Source organism: Lycium ferocissimum, chromosome 3, assembly GCF_029784015.1.
Source record: "Lycium ferocissimum isolate CSIRO_LF1 chromosome 3, AGI_CSIRO_Lferr_CH_V1, whole genome shotgun sequence".
NCBI classification, from domain to species: Eukaryota; Viridiplantae; Streptophyta; class Magnoliopsida; order Solanales; family Solanaceae; genus Lycium; species Lycium ferocissimum.
In genome coordinates, this window is record NC_081344.1 from 1,238,450 (window position 1) to 1,257,542 (window position 19,093).

The 19,093-nt window shown below is 36.1% G+C and overlaps 1 long non-coding RNA gene and 1 pseudogene across 1 annotated transcript in view; both read right to left on the bottom strand.

Moving 5' to 3' along the window:
- LOC132049159 (uncharacterized) overlaps window positions 1-19,093 on the bottom strand; it is a 45,243-nt gene that overhangs the window by 2,136 nt on the left and 24,014 nt on the right. The gene's annotated exons all lie outside the window — the stretch shown is intronic.
- Window positions 141-15,817, bottom strand: LOC132050691 (uncharacterized; annotated as a pseudogene).

A 19,093-nucleotide genomic window follows, 5' to 3' on the forward strand; every position in this document is an offset into this window, starting at 1 on the left:
TCTTTAAAATCTGTCAAATGACATAGAATGCAATATGATATGCATGAGAAATAACACTACATATTCGATATTAAATATCATGAAAGAAGAATTTAGAATCAGAGGTAGATTTAAAATTTAAAGTTTATAGAATTCTGCAGTGACCTCAAGTTAATGTACTATAATACTTGTATTCACAATCAACTATTGTATACATATGACTAATACGATACAGGATATTTGATATTAAATATAATGAAAGAAGAATTTAGAATCAGAGGCGGATTTAAAATTTGAAGTTTATAGAATTCTACAGTGACCTCAAGTTAATGTACTATAATAATTGTGTTCATAATCAACTATTGTATACATATGACTAATACGGATACAGGATCTCTTACAGAAACTAATGGATTCACATGAACCCGCAGGTTAAAATGTAGATCAACCTCTGCTTGTTACCTCCATCAATATAGACATCAGGTGATGTTTGAGCTAACTCTTAACACTTCGACTATTTATCGAATACATATTACCTTCCTGGCTTCGGATTCTTAGACAGCACTAGCTTCTGCCATCACTAGTTATTACTTGTTTCCTGGGAGCAGAGAGTGCAAAGAACAGAGATGACTAATTCATCTGAGTACTTATTACCTTCCTAGCTTCTGCCATCACTAGCTTCGACTTCGTTGCCATCACTAGCTTCTTGTTCCTGGGAACAGAGATTGCAAAAGAACAGAGATGACAAGCTTAGATTTCTAATTGAAAGATAAAAGAGTACCTGATGCTTTACATTTCTAATTGAAAATATTTGGGCAAGTGAAAGAAAGTTGCTCCAAGTGACAAACAGAAACAACTATCTGAAAATTACTTATTATTTAACAGTTGTAAAGGGGCACAAGACAAACCTTAGAATTAAACCTCTGCTGTATCGTCTTATTAAGATCATTTTTCATCTTAGCATTTCTGATTGATTCATCTACACTCAGATATTTCAGACGTGGTGTACTCACAGATCCCAGGGAAAACGTCTTCATTTCAGGGCAACTTTCAATCTTCACATTCCGAAGAAATGGAAATTCAAGAGCACGCTTCGTCAGAAAGAAATGCCCCAGTTTTGGTAGCTCGTCAAGCACCAGCTTTCCCAACCGGGGAAATAAGGGCTCATTAGTCATTGCTTCTCCTTGTTGTTCCTCTTCTGTGATCACTTCTTCCATTGATGGACAGTTCCTTATCTCTAATCTCCGCAGATTAAGAACACCTCTGGCCACTAATGGAGACATCAAGTTTCTCAAATTGCCACTCTCACTCACTTCCAATTGTTTAAGTTTGTTGAAGTAGCCAGTTGGAAGTTGGTGAGAGCATAAAGCCTTTATGCTATGAGGCCCCCAGAGGTATAGCTCTTCCATGCTGGGACAAGAAACCTGCAAATGTTGAAGGCCAATTGTATTTTAAGGGATGAAAATTCAATATGGCTTCAAGTACAAATCGAAAAATGAACCACATCTCATCTTACATCAAGGTAACAAGAAGTGAAAAACTAATTCCTTAAATGAAAGGGTGGAATTAGAATTAGTGTGATTTTTTAATTCATGAAATTTACTCCAAATGCAACAACAACATATCCAGTATCATCCCACAAGTGCGATCCAGGGAGGGTGGTGTGTACGCAACTTTACCCCACGGACAAAAAAAAAATATCACGATTCGTGGCTCATAGGGTTGTTTTCACGAATGGTTGGTGAACTATACCCACTTATCCGTTGTAACAGTAAAGTTACAAAAACTATCATTTGCTGCATTAAAATTGCTGAACTTTACCCACTTAAAACCGTAAAGGTACATAATTTTTGTTGGATTAAGTAACTGAAATATGCGTCAATTGCTTAGAAAGTGCAAATAATTAGAACGGAAAATTTTCGGTAATAGGTTATCACATGCCACCGTCCATGTAAGTGCTCTGTCACTTTATAAATTCCACACCAGAAAATAAAAAACGGAAGAAAGTTGCTTCAAGTGACAAACAGAAACAGGTTGCTTCAAGTGACAAACAGAAACAACTATCTGACAATTACTTACTATTTAATAGTTAAAATGGAAAGAACAAGGGTGTTTTAATGCATGAGACAAATATAGCTAGTTATACAGTGGCACAATACAAACCTTAGAATTGAACATCTGCTGTACCGCCTTATTGATATCATTTTTTACCTCAGCATCTCTGACCAGTTTTTCTATAGACAGACTTTTCAGCGCTGGTGTACTCACAGATCCCAGGACAAACGTCTTCATTTCAGGGCAGCTTTCAATCTTCACTATTCTGAGAAATGGAAATTCAAGAGCATGCTTCGTCTGAAAGAAATGCCCCAGCTTCGGTAGCTCTCTAAGCACCAGCTCTTCCAACCGAGGAAATAAAGGCTCATTAGTAATTTCTTCTCCTTGTTGTTCCTCTTCTGTGATCACTTCTTCCATTGGACAGTCTCCTATCCTTAGTATTCGGAGATTAAGAACACCTCTGGCCACTGATGGAGACATCAAGTTTCTTAATTTGCCACAGTACCATACTATCAATTCTTCAAGTTTGCCAAAGTAACCGGTTGGAAGTTGGTGAGAGCATAAAGCAGTTATATCAAGCCTATTGAAATATAGCTTTTTCAGGCTGGGACAAGAAACCTGCAAACGTTGAAGACTTGAATTTTTTATAAGAGATGAAGATTTGATATAGCTTCAAGTACAAGGCGAAAAATGAACCATATCTCATCTTACATGAAGGTAACAAGAAGTGAAAATTTTGGAATTTTTAATTCATGGAATTTACTCCAAGTACAATCTGACAAAAACGTATCATGATTCATGGCTGAGGCAAATCCAAGATTTAAAGTTTATGGGAATCCTACAACGACCTTATGTTAATATACAATAATAACTGGATTCAGAGTTAAATAATTATAGCTATTTAGTGAATTTCTCAACACTAAAACATGGTTTAGGCAACCCTACTGGTTCACCCTAGTGCTTTAAGGCTAGATCTGCCTCTGCTTTAACATAGGGTTAATTTCAAGTATAGCCAGTGAACTTTACCCACTTACCCATTGTAACAGTAAAGTCGTGAAGACTATCTTTTGACGCATTAAAATTATTAAACTTTACCTACTTAAAATAATAAAGTTACTAAAATATTCTTTATCGCATTGAAGTAATTGATTATGTGTGAATTGCTTAGAATTAACATATGACTGAAATGTCAAATTTTTGGCAATAGGTTATGGCACGCAACTGGCTTTGTATGTGCTTTTCCACTTTATAAATTCCAACAACAAACAACAACATACCCAGTGAAATCTCACAATGTGAGGTCTGGGGAGGGTAAAGTGTACGCAGACCTTAAATTTGCCTCGGAAGATAGGAAGGTTATTTCCGAAAGATCCTCGGCTCAAGAGACTTTATAAATTCCACATTAGAAAATTAAAAAAAAAAAAATCATAATGTTTAAATTTTGACTATCCATATTTTATAAAACAAAAGACAACTAAAAAGGCATTCAAATGATTTTTTTTTTTTTTTTTAAAAAAAAAAAAGAAGAAAAATGAATTACAATACAAAAGTAGTTCAATTTTAGAAAATTCCCAAATTTAACAAACTTTTGTTCAGAATTTTCTTGAATTGAACGACTTCTATACAGTATTTTTTTCTTCCATGTAAATATTTTTAATTATCTTTTGTTTTTCTAGAACTGATAATAATACTGTTTCTCCGAAGACTATCACTTTGTTGCAAGACTCGAAATTGTGGCAAATTCAGGGGGAGAGAAAGGAGCACTCTCTAACTGCGCATTTAAAAAAAAATGAGTGAAAAGTTTTCCTCGAGCTTTGCTTTCAATTAATCCTACATCTCCTATCTCACTAGAATTTTTAAATACCTATTTTATCCGATAGATTCTCAAACACTTGTCGTTTTTACTTTGTTTTTAGAATATAATGATAGTTGTTCCCTTTTATAAAATTTATGGTAATTATAAGTTAGTAATTTGAATAATAAAAGAGTGAGTAGAATCCTCTATTTATACTTTAAATGAATTTCAAATTAGAAGTTAGAAAATATTTCATTAAAGACAAACAAAACTCAAAAATCTGTACACACAACATAGAACAAAAGAGAGAGAGTGGAGCAAGTAATATTAAAAGTAATAGTATACCATAAAAAATAACTATAGATTTCATGACAAATTCATAAAAAGATTAAAAGACAACTCTATTAATACTTTAAGAACTTAATAATTTAGAATACGATAAAACATAACTTAAATTATAGATAAAGTACATAGGTAAAAATAATAAAATATCGTATATAACATAAAAAAAAAAAAAAAGGACATGGCTTAAGTAAAATCTTTAATGCTCAAGTATAAGGTAATATTTTAAACAAAAAAAAAAAAAAAAAAACTCCAAGTAAAAACTGAAAAAGAAATAATTTTCAATGATACGCAACATGTAGGACAGTAGAAGCACACCTTTTCATCAAAAAGAGGATATGAGTCGCTGATAGAGCTGTTGGTTTTAGGCCAAAAATTTTGAAATTCCGGTAAATCCCCGAAGTGCATTTCTCGCAACTGAGCAAACTCAATGCCCTCAACAGTGTCACTGCAAAAGTGAGTGAAGCAATACAGATATTCAAGGCGCAAGTCATATAAATTGGGGAACTTGATTACTTGGGCCATCTTCCCTTCTGCCGAGTCCGCAAGTTTTGAAGTACTCCCAGCCAACATTCCTTCGAGTTTGGGGAACGGAATATTATTCTGACAATGGATCTTTATTAAATGTGTCAACGAATCACAAGAAGCCAGGCAGAGATCTTTCACGTTCTGAAATCCATCTAGCTGCAACTCGATCAACACATTCTTGGAGCCATCTCCGATTGAATGCACAAATTCGCTCTTCCTCAACAGGCGGCAGATCCAATTACCCAATGGGTTGCTCTCAGTGACCACGAGATTCATAACCCTGTTGTATTTATCCACTGGTGGATTACCGAGGTAACTACCACCCATATTTAGATAATACCGTGTCAATTTGGAGGAGAAGCCCAAGTTTCTGTAAGTCACATCTACAGAACATTTCACTAATGTTAGTTCCTCCAATCGAATTAGTCTTGATAAGAGCCCTGGTGAAATCCTTTTAAGTACTCCATTTTCATCATTCCAATACTCTAACATAATTAGATTGGTCAATTTTCCTATCTCCACTGGCAGCTCCTTTAAGTAAGAATCTCTGATGCTGAGAACTTCTAAAGTGACAAGTTTGCCTATAACTGATAGGTCATCCAACCTTAAATTACTCAGACATAGCGTCCTCAGATTTGACAACAACTGAACAGATGTTGGAAAAGGCAAAATGGAGCCCTTATATCCACTCAGGCTTAAGACACTGAGTTTACTCATTCCAACAAAAAAATCATGCTGTAATTTGATTGGCTTTTCAATGAGTTTTAACATTAGAAACTCAAGTCTTGGGCAAAATATTGGTTTAAGAAGCTTATCAAATCCTTTTGCAACAATTGACGTGTGATTGTATGGCTCGTAAGAAGTTCTTCTTGGGAACTCTTCTGAGTTCACATCGTGGCTTACCATAAAAACATGCTTGCCCTCCGATGCAAGATATAGAGCCATGTCACGGACCACATCATGCATTTTGACATAACTTTCGGAGGAGCCTTCGGATAACAAGAAACCATTTTTCAATGTTTCTAATAGATGGCACAGCCTCTTTCTTGCTTCTTCTAAATTTTCAACTTCTGAAAAGATGCCAAGCCCCATTCCATATCTAAGTAATTCTTCAGGCCAAATATTACTATCTTCCTCGAACAAGGAACAAAGCAAAAAGAGGTACCTGACTTCATCACTTTCCAAGTAATCATAGCTAAGCTTAAGAGATTGATACACATTTTTAATCACTCCTGGGATATTTTGTTGGTGCTGATCTTTGTAATTGTTTAAGGGCATCCTCCCATGAAGGCTTGCTTTTACGCTTTAGCGCACCAGCAACCGTAATTATTGCAAGCGGCAACCCCTTGCATTCTTTTGCAACATCTTTTGCTGTCTGATGAAGAGAAAGATCGTCAGCCAACATTCCGGCTTTCTGCTTAAAAAGGATCCACGCCTCTTCTTCAGATAAGATTCCAACTTCCACGATCTTCTGAGCCTCCATTGTTTCACAAACATCTCGTAGACGTGTTGTCAAGTTCACTTTGCACCGATGGTTGTGGCTGCTACCACTGGGAATTCCAAGCTTGTTAAGATCAAGAGCCTCCCAGACATCATCCAAGATTACAAGGACACTGTCTCGACCCATTAATCTTGACCGCAGCTAATCTCCACGACTCCATGAATTGTCCTCTTTTAATGTCAAACCGACTCCTCTTGCAATCTCACCCTGAATTCTTTTCAAGTCCGATTGTTGACTGACAGTTACCATGACAACCTCATCAAACAACCTTTCTTTTTTCGCCCTTGCCCTTATTTTCTCAGCCAATGTTGTCTTACCGACACCACCCATACCACATATCCCAATTATAGTAACACTCTCATCTCTCAAAGCTGCCATGACCTCTTCCTCTTTCAGTTTTCTGGAGTCAAACTCCTCACCACTGTTACGAGGAATAACTTCAATTTCTACTGCAGGTGGTGCGGTATAGGAGAAATCAGCATAATCTTTGCCTTCATCTCGAAGTTCAATCACCTCCAGTGCAATTCTTTTAGCTCTCTTGCTCAGCAAGTAACGTGACTTCAAGTTTGGACACCAACCATAGAAACAGCCTCTTTCAGCCTCAGCTCTACCTCGCAGTATACATGCCACATCTGCAGTAGTTGAATTAACATTAGTTAACCAAGCTTCAACGTTGGGTGAAATGACTTGTAAGTTTCTCCGGGCAGCCTCCGCTCCTTGCTGCACCCCACTTCTGATATTCTCCAGCTTATCAGATTCTTTATCCAAAGATTTGATGTTGCTCTTGTAGTAAAACAAATACCCAATTCCTCGCACAATTGGCTGCATCAAGCAATCTGTGACTTTTCCCACATACGTAGATAAGATTTCCATAGCTATCTCCTAAGCTTAATTCTTCACTACCTAGTCTAATAAAGAAAAGCAGTCTCTTGTCGTTGCTTGATCCTTTGAAGCCTTAAGTCTACTAATTTGGTTCCTTCTTTTTTTCCCCCTTTTGATGTTTTCGACTAGATTTCGTAGTTACCAGGAAGCAAAGGTAGGATGGAAACGAAAGCTTGGAGCAGGAGCCTTTTTTTTTCCTCTTCAATTCAAGGAGTCAGGAGATCAAAATGCTTCCAGTAGGAATCAGTAGAAAATAGCTTGAGAGTGAATACAGTTTTCTTAGTTGAAAGCCTATCCGAAACAGAGGATTACAGTGTATGAAGAAGACGAAAGGGAAAGGAGTAGACTTCAAAGTTGACTGAAAAGTCTATAAATAATAATTGCATGGCTCTGAGGTTCTCTTAATCCTGGACCCCGTCACCTCTCAATTATTTTGAATGCAATGAATGATGAGGGAAAATAATCAAATACCAGACTTGCTGACTTTTCTGTGCTTCTCTTCCTCTGTTTTTACCCCTTCTTGCCTTCTCTTTTATTATTTAGCAGTCTAAAATAACTCTCATACACTTACTAATATCAGACCCCGCTAACGCGGGATGATTTGTGCACTGGGCTTCCCTTTATACACATACTAATACCAGGAACCAAAGGAAAAGATGAAAGAAATGTTTGGCTTTTAACAGTGACTCCCTCCCTAATGGTGTGCAATATTAAGCTCAATTTCCTTTTATTATTCAGCCAGTCCAAAAAAACAAAACTGTCCTTTACGCGACTTTAATAGTAATTGAAAAATAGAAATAATTTCACAATCTTCTTCTCCTGTCAGAATATTAGATTCAACAATTGCTTGAGGGTGAATACAAGATCTAAAACAGAGTGTGACGAAGAGGAAAAGGGAAAGGAGTAGACTTCAGGTTGACTGAAAACTCCATAATATTTCACTTGGTTCATCTAGATAAAAATTGCATGGTGCTATTACTCTTTGGCCCAGTCACCTCTTAATTATTTTGAAAACAATGAATGGTAAGAGAAAATAATCAAATATCATAGACTTGCTGACTTTTCTGTGTTTCCCTTTCTTCCCTTCTCTTTTAGCAGTTGGTACAGAGGCGGATCTGGGGCCCGCCGAGGGTGTTCACCCGATCACTCTCGGCAAAAAATTACACGGTATATATAACGTATTTTTTATTTTTATGTACATATATAGATTTTGAATACCCTAAACACAAGAGAAGAGGTTGGTATAGTGGTTTAGGAGGTTCAAAATTCACCTTGAGGTTCCAAGTTCAAATTTCAGGCACTACGTTTTTATTTTTCGAACCCTTATACACCATACGAAGAGAGAGAAAGAGCATAACGAAAATCAGGTGCAATTTCTCCCTTTCTGGTCTTCTTCCTCACCCAAATTCTCTTCTTCCTCTTCTATTTCTCTTCCTCCTTTTCTTTCTCCATATCTGCATGGCTATGACGAATTTATCCCTATCATTAGCTTAGTTTAATTCAGCATTTTCAGATCTATTGTTTGAGTTCCATTTTTCCATTTTTATATAAAGTGAATTTTTTTCCAAAATTATTGATTCGTTAATTTCTGTCGATTAAATTGTTGGAATTGAATTGTGATCGTGACAACACCATCACATAAAGTGGGACGAAGGGAGTAATAGACTAATTCCCATATTGGAAAGCTACAGGAATTAACAAATGTTTTTATTCTGTGAGTTTCATATCTAAAATATTGGGTGTTAGAACCCTTGAACTATGTACCGTGAACTCATATTAAAACATCCCCTAAAGAAACATGAAATGCTACATGAACATCACGTTTCAAAAGCTCATTCAAAGAGTTTCAAATAACAGTACGCTGGAAAAAAAATTCAGTGAATGTTAAAACATCCCCTAAACTATTCTCATTTTGCGAGTTTCATACCTAAACTATTAGGTGTTCTGCACCCCTGACTTACCATGAACTCATTTTTAAGACTTTTTTCAGCTTTCACGCGCCTCTTAGCAAGTTATCCCAAATATTTTGCTACATATTCAATCGGAAGGTAAAGTTGCTGTCATGTGACTAGGAGGTCACGGGTTCGAGCCGTGAAAACCCCTTGCGAAAATGCAAGGTGGGTAAGGGTACAGACCAGGACCCTTGTGGTCCGGCCCTTCCCCGGACCCCATGCATAGCGGGAGCTTAGTGCACCGGGCTGCCCTTTTTTTTTTTTTTTTTCAATCGGAAGGTAGGGAGTTATAGTCTAGAGGTAATAGAAATACCAAATAATTTAGGTGTGAAACTCGCAAAATATTATAGCTCAGAGGCTTTTAACCTATTCACTCATTTTGTAGGGAATTTACAGTTTTTGATACAAGATCTAAATACTCGTGAAATTAATATGCAAAGCTTTTCCCAACTTATTTTGTCACTTGCTCCGCCAACCAAATGTAGTATAAAACAAACCTGCATTTCATCTCAGGATTGGTATCCCTCATCCAGCACACCAAACGAGCTGTTAGTAATTTGTTTGGGGGAAAAAAAGGGACCACTTTGTTGCTACCAGTTTCACTAATAATATCACTTTTCAGAGGGTGTGTTTGGTATGGAGGAAAACAGTGTTTTTCAATTTTCTGGGAGCAGAAGGACAGAGATATATGGGCAAGTAAAAGACAGTTGCTAGCTTAACGTGATTAAAACAGAAATAACAATCTGCATAATACTAGTTACTAGTAGTTGAAACGGAAACTAAGATAGCACTAGAGCAGGGGGTGTATTAATGCATGAAACTAGAAACATACTATATAAATATAGTTAGTTAGTTATACAGGGGGCAAACAAACCTCAGAACTGAACAACTTTTCTACCATGTTGTTGTTGGCTGTAGACCATAAGTGTTTGAAGGATGATAATTCGAGTAAGTGCATTATTCATAATTGATGGAATTCTCAATGTCCTTAACAGAGTAATTGCAAAAGTGAGTGAGGCATTTTAGATCATAAAATTTCATGTAACATAAATTGGGGAACATGATTACGTCTTCCTTTCTAGTCCTATATGTGTCCTCTAGAAGATCAGAGCAAGCAACACACCCGCTTTCTTGCTTCTTTTAAATTTTTAATTTCCGAAAAGATGCCAAGCGCCATTCCATATCTAAGTTTTTTGTCAGGCAGGATATTGCTATCTCAAACAAGGAACCTGACTTCATAAAATTTCCAAGTAATCATAGCTTTAACTGTTAATTTTTGGGAAACATCCCACACAAATACCATTATTTATCAAAATATGAAAGAAATCATCTAAGTTCAAAACTTCAAATTAATCCTATAAAGTGTATTTCAAAAAGCATCTCCAAAAAGTATTCTTTAAAATCTTTCAAAACGACATAGATGCAATATGACATAAGAAAATAAATCTGCATGTCTAAATAGATGTTAAATATGTTTCTTTTGAGCTGAAGGTCTATCGGAAACAACCTCTCTACCCCGCAAAGGTAGGGGTAAGGTCTGCGTACATCCTACCCTCCTTAGACCCCACTTGTGGGATTACACTGGGTATGTTATTGTTGTTGTTGTTAGATGTTAAATATAATGAAAGAAGAATTTAGAACCGGAGGCGATTCAAAATTTGAAGTTTAAATCTCACGACGACCGCAAGTTAATAAACAATAATAATTGCATTCACAGTCAACTATTTTCTAGGAGTAACTAATACAGATACCAAAGTCTCTGGGTAAAAGCTATTAGGTTCACGCGAACCCATAGGTTACAATATTGTAGATCCGCCTCGGCTTGTTACCTTTATCAGCACAAATATCAGGTGATGTTCGAGCTAACTTGAACACACTTCAACTATTTCATTGAGTATTTATTACCTTCCAAGCTTCGGATTCTTAGACAGGACTAACTTCTACCATCACAAGCTAGTTTCTTGTTCCTAGGAGCAGAGATTAAAAAAGAACAGAGCTAAGTAGCAAGTACATTACTTGAAAAAAAATAACGAGCATATGCTCATGCTTTAGATTTCTAATTGAAAATATTTGAGCAAGTAAAAGAAAGTTGCTTCAAGAGACAAACATAAATAAGTATCTGAATATTACTTACTATTCAATAGTTAAAAAGGAAATAACAGGGGTGTATTAGTGCTTTAGACAAATATATTTAGTAATACAGCGGCACAAGACAAACCTTAGAATTGAAACTCTTATTGAGATCATTTTTCAGCTCAGCATCGCTGATCGGTTTTTCTACAATCAGACTTTCCAGACTCGGTGCACTCACAGATCCCAGCCGGATAAACGTCTTCATTTTGGGGCAGATTTTGATCTTCACTTCTCTGAGAAATGGAAATTCAAGAGCACACTTTTTCAGAAAGAAATGCCCCAGCTTTCACAGCCCATGAAGCTCCAGATTTTCCAACCGGGGAAATAAAGGCTCATTAGTCATTTCTTCTCCTTCTTTTGTGATCACTTCTTCCATTGATCAGCAGGCTTCTATCTTTAGTCTTCGGATATTCAGAACACCTCTGGCCACTAATGGAGACATCAAGTTTCTCAATTTGGGATAGTACGATACTGTCAATTTTTCAAGTTTGCTGAAGTAGCTAGTTGGAAGTTGGTGAGAGCATAGAGCAGTTATGCTGTGAGCCTTATGTATGTGTAGCTCTTCCAGGCTGGGACAAGAAACCTGCAAATGTTGAAGTTAATAAACTTTAACTACTTAATACAATAAAGTTACTGAAATATTCTTTATCGCATTGAAGTAATTGATTATGTGTAAATTGCTCAGAAAATACAAATGATTGGAATGCCAAATTTTCGGCAATAGGTTATGACACGCTACTGGGCATGTATGTGCTTTGTCACTTCATAAATTCCACGTTAGAATTTAAAAAAAAAAATCACAATGTTTAAATTTTGACTATCTATATTTCAAAAAACAAAAGACAACTAAAAAAGGCAATCAAATGAAACGAAAAAAAAAAAAAAAAGAAGAAGAAGAAAAATGAGTTACAATGCAGAAGCAGTTCAATTTTAGAAAATTCCACAAATATATGGGTTCTTGGGTTCGGCGTCAATAACTTATAAATTTGAAGGAGTTTTCTAGAATTTTACGATCAGAAAAAGGGTCACTGGGTTCGTCGGAACCCACACCTACTACTGTAACTGTCTTTAAACAGACTTCTTTTTTTTTTTTTTTTTAGGAAGGGGAAGCATGGGAGGGATTTGAATGTGCGATCAACTCACCAACAAGCCAAAGGTGAAAGTTTGTGTAATAACCAACCAAGCCTGCAAGATCCCCTTTTTAAACAGAAAATAAACCAATGGGAAAAAAAAAGATAATATTTTCATCCTTAAATCCTAATACATATATACGCTTCAGTAATCCAATTGACCGCTAGTCAAAAGTAAACACAACCGCTAACCCCCCCCCCCGCCACCCCCACCCCCCCCCCCAAAAAAACACACTCGCCAAAGTTTGGTGCTTTTTGTGTTCAACTTTAGAAAATGCTCGAGGTGGATGTTATAGCAGTGGTGGTGATGGTAGTTACGCCGGAGGATGGCAGACGACGAGGAGCAAAGGGTTGGGGCGAGAATATGATGAAGGAAAGAGAAAAAGAAAAAAAAAAGAAATAAGAAAATAAAACAAGAAAAAACATAAACGAAAATAAAGATTAGAAAATTAAAACAATTTGACACGTGGCAAGCAGCAATTGGCCCGTGATATGCACTTCTTTTCTTGTAACTGAGGTTGGCTGGAAAATGGGGTATTTATACCATTTTTAGATTAGTCGGGGTAATAGGACCCTGCAAAGTTTAAGTATCTTCTTGAAAATAAGGTCCAAATTTAGGAGGGTAATGATATATTTTCACGAGAGATCTAGGCTCGATTGATTGGTTAAGAACTTCCAATTGTTGGTGAGTCAATCCCCACGTTGTAATCCCCTCCCCTATTTCCCCTTCCCCTGCCCCTTATGTAATAATTTTATTTTTTTTTTAAAAAAGTAATGATATATTTTCTCCGAAAATAACGGTAGATTTCATAACAAATATTTTTTTCATGATACGTCACATGTAGAATAGTAGAAGCATACCTTTTCATCAAAAAGAGGATTTGAGTCGGTGATAGAGTTGTTCGTTGAAGGCCAGAAATTTTGGAACCGGTGTAAGTTGTAGAAGCGCATATATCGTAACTGAGGGAACTCAATGCCCTCAACAGTGTCATTGCAAAAGTGAGTGAGGAAATATAGATCGTCGAAACCATGTCATATAAATTGGGAACTTGATTACTTGGACCATTTTCCTTCCGCCGGTGCGAAGTTTTGAAGAACTCCCACCAACTTGTCCTTCGAGTTTGGGAACACTATATTATTCGACGATGTATATTCGATAAATGCTCCACGTGAATCACGAACTCGGCGGAGATCTTTTGACGTTCTGAAATTCATCGTGCAGCAACTCGGTCAGCACTTTCTTGGATCCCTCTCCTCTTGAACATACAAGTTCGCTCTTCCTCAACAGGCGGCGGATCCAATCACCCAATGGGGTGCTCTCAGTGACATCGAGAATCATAATCCTGTCGTACTTTTCCATGAGTGAACTCTGGAGGTTATCATGACCTCGTTCGCCCACTTTTAGATAATACTGTGTCAACTTGGAGGAAAGGCCCAAGTTACCGTAAAGCACATCACCAGAACATGAGAATAATGTTAGTACAGTCAATTTAGATGAGGATACCAGCTCGCTGAAGGTGGAGTAACTACAGTGTTCTACTTTCATCATATGCAGTTCCTCCAATCGAACTAGTCTTGATAAGACCCCTGGTGAAATCCTTTCAGGTGCTGTTATCTCATTCCAAAACTCTAACATAATTAGATTGGTCAATTTTCCTATCTCCACTGGCAGCTCCTCTAACTGAGAATCTCTGATGCTGAGAATTTCCAAATTCACAAGTTCACCAATAATGGATATGTCATCCAGTTTTAGATTACTCAGATATAGCGTCCGCAGATTTGACAACAACTGAACAGATGCTGGAAAAGACAAAATGGGCTGATTATATCCACTCAGGCTCAAGACATTAAGTTTACTCATTCCAACAAAAAAAATCATCCCGTAATTTGATTGGTCTTTTAAAGAGTTTTAACATTAGAAGCTTCAGTAGTGGGCAAGATATTCGTTTAGGAAGCTCATCTAATTTATTTGCAACAATTGACATGTGATTGTATTGCTCGCAAGAAGTTCTTCTTGGGAACTCTTCTGAGTTCACATCGTGACCTACCATAAAAACATGCTTGTCCTCAGATGCAATGTATATAGCCACGACACGGACCACATCATGCATTTTGACATAACTTTCGGAGGAGCCTTCAGATAACAAGAAACAATCTTCCAATGTTTCTAACAGATGACTTACCCTCTTTATGTTTCTATATTTATAATATCCAAAAAGATGCCAAGCCCCATTCCAAATATAAGTAATTCTTCAGCCCAAATATCACTATCTTCCTCAAACAAGGAACAAAGCAAAAACAGGTACAATCGACTTCATCACTTTCCAACTGATCGTAGCTTAGCTTGAGACATTGATACACATTTTTAATCACTCCTGGGATACTTTTTTGGTGTTGATTTTTGTAATTGTTTAAGGGCATCCTCCCATGATGTCTTGCTTTTACACTTCAGCGCTCCTGCAACTATAATAATTGCAAGCGGCAACCCCTTGCATTCTTTCGCAACATCTTTTGGTATGTGAAGAAGAGCAAGATCATCAACTGAATTACCGGCTTTCTGCCTAAAAAGAATCCAGGCTTCCATTTCAGATAAGATCCCAACTTCTATGATCTTTTGAGCCTCCATCGTTTCGCAAACATCTCGGCGACGCGTTGTCAATGTCACTTTGCACTGATGGTTGTGGTTGCTACCACTACGAATTCCAAGTTTCTCTAGATCATCATCTACGAAGAGGCTCCCAAACACCATCCAAGATTACAAGGACACTGTCCTGACCCATTAACCTTGAATGCAACTGATCTCCACGATTCCTTTCATTGTCCCCTTGTAATGTTAGACCGACTCCTCCCGCGATCTCACCCTGAATTCTTTTCAAGTCTGGTTGTTAACTGACAGTTACCATGACAACCTCATCAAACAACCTTTCTTTTTTCGCCCTTTGTCTGATTTTCTCAGCCAGTGTTGTCTTACCAACACCACCCATACCACATATCCCAATAATAGTGAGCCCCTCATCTCTCAAAGCTTCCATGACCTCTTCCTCTTTCAATTTTCTGGAGTCAAACTCCTCACCACTGTTACTAGGTATAGGTTCAATTTCAACCGCAGGTGGTGCAGGATAGGAGAAATCAACATAATTGCTGCCTTCAGTTCGAAGTTCAATCACATCCAAAGCAATTTTTTTAGCTCTCCTGGTCAGCAAGTAACATGACTTCAAGTTTGGACACCAACCATAGAAGCAACCTCTTTCAACCTCAACTCTACCTTGCACTACACCTTCCACATCTGCAGTAGTCGTATTAACACTAGTTAACCAAGCTTCAACGTTGAGTGAAATGACTTGTAAGTTTCTGGGGGCTCCGCTCTTTCTTTGCACCCCACTTCGATATTCTCCAGCCAGATTCTTTTTAACCGAGATTTGATGTTGCTCTTGTAGTAAAAGAAATACCCAATTCCTCGCGCCACTGGTTGCATCAAGCAATCCGTGACTTTTCCCACATACATAGATAGGATTTCCATAGCTATCTCCTAAGTTTAATTCTCACTGCCTAGTCATATCATATTATATTATATTAAAAGTGAGAAGCTTCTACCTTCAAAGTTAGATTACTATTTTGCCTCTACACTAAATTATTCTAATTAAATATTTAATTAATTAAATAGGAGTATTATTTTGCTCCTAAGTAAAAAAAAAAAAAAAAAAAAAAAAACCTTCAATGGAAGTGGGTCAGTAGTACGTGCTACTTAATTTAATGCTCACGCCATCATATTAAATGTTAAATTATTACAATTATAAACGTACACCTTTTCACTTCCCCACTAAGGACTTTTGATTAGCTTAACCACACCTTTTTCAGTTATCAGCACCTATATAAATGGACTTTTACCTCAACAATCACCATTAGGAATTCTGTTCCTTTCAATTTCATTTCATCTTACCATGTTGGTTCAAAATCATTCGCAGGTAGCCTTCAACTTTTATTAGAATATTTATTTTGTAAGATTATTAAATTTATTTTCCTTTCTTAATGTGTTAGTTGGCATATTTAACATTCAATATTTCAATCCATCTGACTTGATTTTATTTGATTGATAAATTATTACAGTTATCGATTTCTCCAGCAAATCATATAAGAAAACTTTCAAAAGAGGAAAACCACAATATTTTTGTTAAACGAAGCCTTATAAAATGAACACCAGACTATTCTTATTAACAGGCTTTTACCTTTTTGCTAGGAATTGTGGTTTCATTAGTGGCAAGTGCACTTGAAGGGGAGCATGAGACAAGATATAGAGATCACAGCAGCAGATTTTGCCTTGGTGATTTATAGGGGAATCGGAACAATGCCGCGTAAAGAGATTCGTGTCAAAATTTTGTGCTAAGATGTTGATTAAAAGTTGAATAGCAGAGGCATTACATTTAGATTAAGCAAGTTGATACACTTTATTGGGCTCCTGATGTGATTCTCGAAAGTGCCTCATTTCCCATTGTTTTTTATTTTTATTAATTTTATATTCTTGTGAATTATAGCATTATGTAAATAAATTTCTCCTTTGTAAAATGAAATGCAAGATTTGAATGCATTTTTTGCGAAGCATAATAGCAGATGATTAGTTTTAATTTCTCTTTGATTAAGTGTTAATTTTAAAAGATTGCTAGGAAAAAAAAATAAGCAACTCTGTCCAATGAATCTATTTTGTGCTACTCAATGTCGCTTCTTAAGAAAAATATATAACTAATATAGCGAAATATTTCTTCCTTTGAATTAGCTACATAAGATAGCATTCACCATCATTCTTTTATTTTTAATCTATTACTCAAACACAATTTTTAAGGACTCTTATGTAATATTTTTAATTATTTTATTCATTGACACGAGCTACACGTGCGAGAAAAGGGAAAAGTTGAATGACGTTGTTATTAACCAAAAGTTAAATGACTTTTTCACCCTTCAAACAAAAATTACTACAAAAGTATTTTTGTATGAACATAGAATTGTACATTCTACTAAAAATAAGCAAAAAAAAATCAGCATATTGCAGTAGGCATATTAAAGCAGCTCTCTCCACTAATTCTATACTAAATTGGGTCGTTAATTAATTTCTACTGCTCTTTCTATGAAAATATAAAATATAATAATGCATGAAGTTTCATTAGCACTTGTGAAATCTTTTTGTATTCCCGATCAAACTCATCTATAATGCAATTGACTTTTTCACTTCTTGTTAGTTTCATATTCCTTCTAGAATTAAGTAAATATGGACGATTTTATATGAAGTCTAAATAAGCATACCCTTAGAACAAATGAAGAGACACTGTCTATATATAAGTTGTGTAACTTAATGAGTAGCTATCAATTTGCAAGGGCAAAAGGTCTACAATATTAAAGAAAAACTTGGTTCCCCTGATGCTCCAACTTATATGGCCGCAACTCTGAAATGCTTGATCACTGAAGTAAGATTATTCATGTTTCCCTATTTCTTTCGCGAGCTTTATCCTTGTCACATTTGTGTATGCTAAATTGAGCTATGGAATTGGATTCAAGAGTTAGGATTCAAAGTATAGTTTATCTATGTAATTTTATGTTGTTTTTGTAGTTTTTGGTTGCTATCAAGTTTAACTTTTTTACGCATAGCATCGGATTTAACTAATTTTATTCTCTCCAATATTGAAATCTATATCAAAAGCCTTAATTTTCTCTCCTAGCTAAGATGTAAGACCTTGTTCCCTTTCTCCGATTAGTAATAAGAAGGGGAACAATCAGCTCTTTTATTTAGAATTGGAGAAGAAAGACAAATCAAAGTTCTAGGTAAACAATTATCACCGTTATATTATTAGTTTGTTTAAAATTTTAATCAACAATTTCTATATGTCCCTTGAAAAACATAAGTCTGATCTAAATATATATTTTTGGCTAATAAATTATGATGGAAAATATAGCAATTTATGCTATTTCACAATTTACTAATTACATCTGCACTCTTTAACCTTTAAATATTATTTTACTGAGTATTATGTGATTTTAAAAGTTCAACCGAATAATACGTACATACTACAATGAACGACGTTACGTAAATTCAGTCTAATAAAAAAAAGCAGCCTCTTGTCTTTGCTTGATCCTTTGAAGCCTTAACTCTACTAATTTGGTTCTTTTTTTCTTTTTCTTTTTTTTCCCCCCTTTTGATGTTTTCGACTAGATTTCGTAGTTACCAGGAAGCAGAGGTAGGATGGAAACGAAAGCTTAGAACAGGAGCCTTGTTGTTTTTTTTCCTCTTCAATTCAAGGAGTCAGGAGATCAAAATGCTTCCAGTAGGAATCAGTAGAAAATAACTTGAGAGTGAATACAGTTTTCTTAGTTGAAAGCCAATCCGAAACAGAGGATTCAATGTATGAAGAAGAGGAAAGGGAAAGGAGTTGACTTCAAAGTTGACTGAAAAGTCCATAGATAATAATTACATGGCTCTGAGGTTTTATTACTCTTGGGCCCCCTCACCTCTCAATTATTTTGAAATCAAATATCATAGACTTGCTGACTTTTCTGTGCTTCTCTTCCTCTGTATTTTCCCCTTCTTCCCTTCTCTTTTTATTATTCAGCCAGTCCAAAATAACTCTCATACACTTACCAATATCAGACTCTGCTAACGGAGGGATCTTTGCTTAAGCACGGTTGCCTTTTACGCACATACTAATACCAGTTACCAAAGGAAAAGATGAAAGAAATGTTTGGCTTTTAACAGTGATCTCCCTTATGGTGTGCAATATTAAGCTCAATTTCCTTTTATTATTCAGCCAGT